This window comes from Limulus polyphemus, unplaced genomic scaffold (assembly GCF_000517525.1).
Source record: "Limulus polyphemus unplaced genomic scaffold, Limulus_polyphemus-2.1.2 Scaffold225, whole genome shotgun sequence".
NCBI classification, from domain to species: Eukaryota; Metazoa; Arthropoda; class Merostomata; order Xiphosura; family Limulidae; genus Limulus; species Limulus polyphemus.
The window spans coordinates 301,748-310,349 of NW_013665835.1; the positions used below are offsets into that span (position 1 = coordinate 301,748).

General features: G+C 31.4%; 1 long non-coding RNA gene across 1 annotated transcript in view; it reads right to left on the minus strand.

The window, feature by feature from the left end:
* Positions 1 to 4,139: 4,139 nt before the first annotated feature.
* LOC111085073 overlaps positions 4,140 to 8,602 on the minus strand; it is an 8,134-nt gene continuing 3,671 nt past the window's right edge. The window contains exons 2-3 of the long non-coding RNA XR_002609925.1: positions 7,681 to 7,758; positions 4,140 to 7,030 (exon numbers count right to left, since the gene is read on the minus strand). This is a non-coding gene — a long non-coding RNA (uncharacterized LOC111085073). The remainder of the gene's footprint in view (positions 7,031 to 7,680; positions 7,759 to 8,602) is intronic.

Sequence of the window (8,602 nt, forward strand, 5' to 3'; positions counted from 1 at the left end):
CACATGAAAAGACAATTATTTCCACGAAAGGGGACTGAAGGTCGCCTGAAGGGGTCACCTGTTTTAACCTCTCGCGCCACAACACAGTAGTGTGTTGTCTGTTAGCCAGTATACACTAAAATGATGTCACATAACGGTTGCTTAACGTTGCAGTTTGTACTATCGTGACTTCAGTAAAAAGTGCGCATGACATGAATCACGAGAATGATTATGCACTCTATAGGCTACAACACAGCGTGACATATGAACTTCAAAAGCAAGAAGTGTTTGTTTGTTTGAAGTTAAGCACAAAGCTACACAATGGGCTATCTGTGCTCTGCCCACCACGGGTATCGAAATAATTTATGTGATAAGTCAGCGTTTATAAAACTTTTGTCATCCACGCCCCCTTGAATAAATGTGGTTTCTTGCGTGTCCCCCTCTTTTAATGAGTGAAAGAGTGAGTTAAATAACGAGATGTAACACACGGATACACATTAAAATGTTGTATGTGTTGTAGTAATTACTTATTATTTTCATTAAAACGTTTAATTTTGTATTATTGCACTATTGACTCTATCCTGATTTTTGGCCCCACACTTTGGGAAACGCTGTGCTAAGTGGTTTTTGGCTCATAAACTAATGTTCGTTTATTAAAGTAGTATCAGAAGATGTAATGTATTCTACTACGAAACTTCCAGGGTTTTAATGAATATTGGTTGATGTCACATTGATTAAAGTGCACTAATACATTTCAAGTGTTAGTTTTATGTTTGTACGAAACGAGAAGACCAGAAAAGTTGTAGATTTTGATGTTGACATCACAGCCAACCAATAAAAAATACTAATTAAAGATAATTTGGTTTGCTCTTATGTTTGAGAAGTTACCACTTTATTCATGCCTTTTTTCAGTTTTCATATAAAGGAGGATTAGATTACCAACTGACAGATTTGAGTCCAAATTTACTTTTGACTACTAGAGAATAAACGAACCAGCTATTTTCACCAAATCACTGTTTTCACTTACAACTACTGAAAACATGAATAGACTGTTTAATCCTCTCACATGCTTGTTTACATAAAATAAAATTGCATTACGACATTATCCTAATAAACATTCCATTATATACTAATATCACATTTCCTTTTTTTCATATTTAAGAAGCTTAAAGATATGCTATCCTAATACTTTTATGACTCCAGTCATTTGTTACGCATTACAACTTTAAAAAAGTATTCTCCATCCATAACAGATGAATGACTTATCTATAATACAAACAATCACATTTTGCCAAGCAATGTTAATTATCCCCCTAACAGCCAAAATACCACTTGTTTCGGTTTAGATTAACTGCGAGGTGACAAAAAATTACCTCTAAATATCTAGACCAGAGACTTGCATTCTATTTCGCGTTTCCCGTAATGAACAGAGGATTTTACAATATGACACAGTAAATACCCTAAATAATTCTAGTAACAACACTTCCCCATGCTTAACGGAATATTTTATATTTTTCAGTTCAAAAGGTAATTCACTCGGTGATTGTTGTATAATTATTTCTGGGTATAATAACCAGAGTATTCAACATAAAACATTAGGTGAATATTTAAGTCATAAAGAAAGAGCTAAAATTTACGTCTCACTTAATAGGTGGCCTTAAAAGTAGTTAAAAATAAGATATTATTCGATTTTTATATTATATTTGTATTATGTTTTGTGATGAAATATTCATAAAGAATTCTCAGCAGTAAATGTGTCTAACAGATTTCAGTATTTGTGCACAGAATACAATGGTACAGAACCTTTCAACCAGTATCTTGTAATCATGCTGAACAAGGATTCTCATACTCATGCGTGATCTTGAATAAATATTCTTATTTCTGTATTACGTGGTTGGTATGTTGTAACATGTTCTACTTTGCTTTCACTCATGGGTCTTTAGAAGTATTACAACTACGTGAAATATAACATTGTTTATTTCAAAACTACTTATCATAAATGTTTTTTTCAAAAGTTTAGTTTCAAATGTTGAGTTAAATTAAAAAGAATGTTTGCTGCAGCATCTGTGTTTGTTTGTTTTTTAAAACTAAGAATGAAACGTTTGGTCTATTTAAAATAATTATCTTCGTAGTTTCCACCAACTCTTGCAACTTTTCCCATTTATTCTTTTTTCAATTAATTTCACGCGTATTTTCACATAAAATACAAAAAGAAACGTAAAAATTTCAATTTTACTTCAAATAAGCAGTTTTTAAAGAATCTGTACTTAAACGTAATTGTAGAACTTTCTGGTGTTTCGAACGGAATCAGTTGTTATGACAAGACATTTCATGATTTACATAAAATTCACAGGCCGAAGTATCTAATCAGACCATTTATTTCTAATTCTGAAACGCTTGATCATAAGCCAATTAGTTACATAATTGTATTTCTGAATAATAAGGGTAAAAGTAGTTTACAGAGAGAAAAAAAAAAGGTTTGATTTTCAACCTTCGACTTTAAGAGAAATTTTATGTTTAGCATTTCCGTATCATTCACTTTCAAGAACATGATCACCATTTTTGTACATCGAGCTTATAAACTTCTCAATAATTTATATGGTTTTAATAAAGAGCTTATGAACTTAAGACTTTCTTCAAAATAATTGTTTCTCAATGCTGCTTATGAATAGTGCTACAAAGGTATTTGAATAAACTATTCTACAGACTTAACGTTCCCAAATATCCTTTTATATTAATTCTACCGATTATTTGCATGTATAGAATTCAGTTGAGGAATATGTTAACGAAATAAGTGTGTTTTCAACAGATATTTTCGCAATTATGTTTTTTTTTCAAGTCTTACGTTTGTTTCAATATTTGTATTGGTTCAATGACAGAATTTTCAAACTTCGAGTGGTGCTCTCTGTGAGAGTGACTGCACAGGATCTACAATTCGTTAGTCATACATTCGTATAAAAACTTTGAAGTATTCTTCTGATAATTCCCCAGATATCAACAACCAATATAGACAGGTTTAATGTATGGCAGTAAATACCATACAGAAATCTAGTCATAGCACTTCTCCATGCCAAACGTAATATTATATATTTTTTTTCAGTTTTATTACTGGTACTTTGTACAAGTCTGCTGATTCATTGTCATTAAAAATTTGATTATCCATATCTTAAATTCAACCACTCTGCTCAGGAGTTAGTAATAATGGTTGCGTTTTATCCATTCTGTTTTTAAGTTATTATTGATTATGATTATTCATCAAATTAAAAGAAAAATACTGTATTTAATCATGTTCTTCATTTAGGGTTTAAATCATTTTGTACTATAGGAAATTGGTAGTAACAAATTGCTTTAGACTTAATGTCAAAATATTGTTTACATTATTAATGATGTTATACAAGTGTAAATATTTGTTCTGAAGGCAGCGAATGTTACACCTTTCAAAAACCAGAAGTAATGGACATAAGAAATATTTTATATATAGAATATTAACTCTAGATTTATGATATTAACATTTGGGGTCTTCTGAAATCGCCTCAAGCCCTGTGTCTTTTAAAATAAATTTAGCTCATCTTTATATCATGATCTTTTGCCTCTTAGTAAGAAAGTTCCTGCCCTTTTCAGGACTATCTCCACAGTGTTAAATTTTAGCTCATATTGCTAGTATTGCCAATAGTTATTTTGTGCCTTGGTTTACAACCAAAATATCTTATACCTAAATTAGCGTCGAGCAAGTCACGTAATTGCGTTTTCACTCAATTTTACATGGATAATTTTCCTTAATTTGACGATTTAACTCAAAGAAATATTACTTTGAAAAAAAAAAGAGTTTACGCGTCGTGTCTACTATTTTCTTTTCCACGTCAAAAAAAAAAGTGAAAATTTATTCATTCGTAATCTTAAATATAATTTAAGAAACAAACACAATAGCATTAATATTTTCTCACTTCTTAATCACCATTAGCAACATAGTAAAATTTACATCAACTTGCGAAACAACAAATATAGTTAATATTACAATTAGTTTGTATGATCCTCTTGGAAAACTAAATAGAGATTAAATGGATTTTAATAGAAAACTCAAAGATATTGTACTTACGGAAACGTTGTGGCGATCGGATAGAAATAATTACCATAATTAGTATCGTATACGACTGCTTAAGTCGTGTAATTATCAATTTTTTATTGCTAGATTTTCATTACAAACTATATTATTGCCAACTTCAGGGAAGTACTGGAAAAAAGGTGTGTCTCTGGTGATAGTAATCTGGAATCGATCCTGTGTCTTCTTGATAAAAAGGTTATATACTATCCACTCGTTAGGGCTTTAATCAACTTACTCTTTGAATGCTTGCAAGAAGAGTATTCAGAATTTTTTACTTTTGTTCTAGGTTGATCGTGTGTATGATTACCAACGTAGATGTAGAAGGATTCTTTAACTTTCTTTTTCTTGTGAGAGTATGGTTCATGTCAAATTATTCTAATGTTATTCAATTTTATTGTATAGTTTTCTTATTTAGCATGATGAGAGCAGGTAGATCGGTATTATAGGCTAGTATGTTTGTTATGCTCCTGAATTCTACTTTCTGTTGTTTTTGTTTCTCCAATTTACTAGAGTCCACAATCACAGGGGATGTTGTAAATGGTGTTTTTGGTGTCCATTAGGTTTGTACGTGGCCTAATGTTGTACCAACTGCGATCATTTGTGTTGGGCATACTTGAAACTAAGAACTCTATAGTGGTTTGATGGACGTATTTACCAGTATTTGTAGTTTCCTGTAAACTCCCGTGGTATATGTGTTATATGTTTTGGTAGTCGTCATGTCTGGTGAGGTATATAGCTCGATGTTGTCTGTTCAGTTGGTTCATGGATTCTGTAATCTTGTCTGCAGTGTGTATGTCCATATTACGAATGTATTGTTAAGATATCTTAGTCAAATACTGGGTCTTTGAGTAGCTGTTTTGAGAGTCTATCTTCGTAATTTTCCATGTAGAGGTTTCTAAGTAGTAGTAACAGGGTGAACTTATGTTATGCCTTCTTGTTGTTGGTAGTATTCATCTTCATGTTGGAGGTAAGTTGTGTTGATACAGAATATTCTGAGTTCTGTGATTGGGGAGATTGTCAGCTGGGCGTGTTACTTGAGAGTTCTGTCATTTTAAAGCTTTTTGCGGAGTAGTCTGTGGCATTTCAAGGTTTGATATGCAAATGACATAGTTGGATACATCAAAGCTGATCGTTGTGTTTTGTGGGGTTATTAGGGTTACTTTTATAATCTTTGAAAAGTGAACTGAGTTCTTAACACATGAAAAGGTTTTACATGTTAAGGGTGATATAATACCTACAATATATCTAGCTAAAGAAATCTCTTCTGTCAAAAATAGGACGAAGAGAGCAGCCTTGCTTCTGAATTTTAGGTACGAAATAGCTATGTTATGTGATCCTTTAATATTCGACCTTAATTTTGATTAGATTTGAGGCAGACCGCTCGGGTATTTTGTAATAGCCAAGAATTTTTACACTCGAGTGGCTGGTCCTTACAGCAACCCTAAAGGGGTGAGCGTGTTTGCTGCCGGGGATTCAAACCCGTGACCCGTCGATTGCGAGCCTAGCACCTTAACTACTAGGCCATGCCACGTCGGTGCTATGATGTACTCTTTGGCAGTGATCACAGTAACGTATTCTTTGTCTGCTGATAAAATTGTTATGATATTGTCTTTCTTTAAGTTCATGAGGACAGTGTTTTTGATAGGATAGTATTATAGTGGGATTTGCAGTTCATGGCTTTCTGGACTACTGACTTACGCTGATTCACAATTATTATTTTTCTTCTTTTGATAGACTGTAAGTTGTGTCTTCTGTGGTTGTGACAATATCTAGATGGATATTTTGTGATGTATTAGTGCGAAGTTTAGTCTCTTATTTAGCACACTTTCTTTGGGTTCTGCTAATGGTCGTTTACTTGAAGTTACTGTGAATTTAGGTATGTCTATGGTGTCAGCAGGTTTCTTGTTTTGAAAATCGGTTGATGGATTCTTTATGTGAAATTTATTTTAAAAAATCCTTCTACATCCACCTAACTAATAACATATTCAGACAGTCTCGTATACCAGTAAACAAAACCTCGGTATCCATCTTAAAACTATGTAAATAGTTAGTTGTTTGAAGTTCTAATGAGAGAGCTCACTGATGATGGATAGCACACTACCATTTCAAGAAGATTCAGGTTCGAATCCTGGCTATTACCACTGCAGACACGGTCCTTATTGGGACTTCCCTAAAAGATAACAGCAAATTAGCAGCCGAAATGAAGGATACAAAATAGCTAGTAATCAAAATATTGTAATAAAAAAATTAACTAATTGCGACATTAACTTAAATGATCGTTTAAGCTATTTGTGGCAATGATTCACAAACTTATGTCATTTTTTAACATAAAAATAGTTACATTCTTGAATAAATAATCTCTAACATTAACTTATATGAAGTTCTTATTTACATCAGAACCTTTGATAATTCCAGTTTTTTCTACATGTTGATATTTTGGGTATTGTTTATCAATTTTATACTCTTAATATTATTAAGATATTTTCCATATCTTAGGGAATTTCTGACTCTATTAAAAACAATTTTCAGCACATGAAAGGAAATTTTGTTTAAACTGTATGGTTGAACTCAATATTTCCATCCATTTAATATTGACGTTTTTGAAAAATCCGTTGGGAAATGGAGGAAGTAAACAGTTATCCAGAACAAAATAGTCAATTGTGTGATTTCGGAAACCTCTTAAAGCACTTTCGAGAACACCTTCGTGACTTATATTCTTACAGAATGCAATAATTTCAAGTTCAGGAAAGCTGCTGTTTTTACGTTGAGTGCTAAAGTTAGGAATCTCCAAGCACTCGCAAGGATGAATATGTGACATCTGAGGGCATACATGCTTTAAAGTTTCATTAGTTGATGTAGCTAAGGTTAGGAGCACTGATAGTCTTAATAACATTCCTAGAGAGAGAAATTGGAGTTGCAGCTTCATCATCTGTTTTTCTTTGGATAAATCTTTGCAAATAGAAAATAAAAACGTATTAATAAAATACAGTAGTTTAATCAAACCAACAGAACGTGCATGATGATAGTAAACACTTTTAGCTAAACATACTTTTCTTTTTTCGTAACGCTTTCTTGATAAGGAGGAATTCACTAAAGATCTGTATATTTATCATTTAATATTTACTATCATATATTTAAAGTTTCCTAAGTTCCTTATGACGTAATTACAAACAAAAAAACTGAATTATTGGCTCAATTTACAATTAAGAGGTTTCATAAACAAATATTACATCACGAATGCAATTTGTATACAGAATGCTGAGAAGAAAAATTGGTTACAATTGTGGTTTTATGTACTAACAAGTTTCTGATATGAAATTAAAATATTTGATACTATTTATCTTTTCATTTATCACAAATCCTTGTAGAAATAAATAAATAAAATTCTCTTACACATTAAATATTCAACTTATTCTGTATTAGTTACTATCATTAAATGAAATTCTACAGCGGAATATCTAAAATTTCAGTTAAATGAAATTGGACAATTAGTTGTTTATATTTCATTTCTAACACACACACAATAGTTTAATTTATCCGTTTTCTGATATTTAGATAACTTCATTATCTGGCTCAAAACGAAAACAACTCTTACTTACTTTATTTACACAGATACGTTCCAGATATTTTCAGTCTATATCAATCTTCTGTTGAGAACAATTTAGTATTCTCTTCAGCTGTTGAGAATATTTAGTTGAAGTGAATTATTCAGCCTAGTTATTCAACGAAAATAAGAAACATGCCAGCTCACCTCTCCTGAATAAAGTTATTTATACAATTAACTGAGAATTGCAGTTTCAATCATATATCAGACAAAGTGGATAGAAGAGGTTCACCAAATATGTTTATAGATTGAAAATTGTACTTTTGGTAAGATAGAGTTATATAGATGATTGTAACAAAAACTGTGTTTTACGCAGCAGTTTATTACATATAATATCTTAAATATTCCGGTGAACTTGTGCTAACGTTTGCACTTCTGTTACAAAATATTTTTCAGTATGAACATGTTTTAAATTCTATGTTATTTATTTTAGAACAAAGTCACATCTGCTGTGTCTATTGCAGGTAATCGAACCCTGGATTTTAGGGTTGCAAATACATAAATTTAACGTTAATCCAACGTGGAACTGTGTTTTTTTAACTGAAATATTAAATTTCGCATTATCTTAGCCTAATGGTACTTAATGTTTATTTTCTAAGATTACCTAAAATAAAAGAGAGACTACTTAGATTACCTTAATGGAAAACCAACAACAACTGAAGAATACAATCACTTTTTATCATAAAAAAATTAAGAGCTGAAGTTGCAAAAATTCACCTGTGGTACTTAGATGTATTTTCTATCAACTTTATTAGTTTTTAATGACACCAACATCCACGAAGTTTAACAAAACCAAAAAACTTGCATTTGAAAGAAAATAATACAACATAATAAGATATCTTGATTTGCCTTATATTCTTATGTATAATATTAATGACTAAAGCGATGATTTGCCTAATATTCTTATGTATAATATT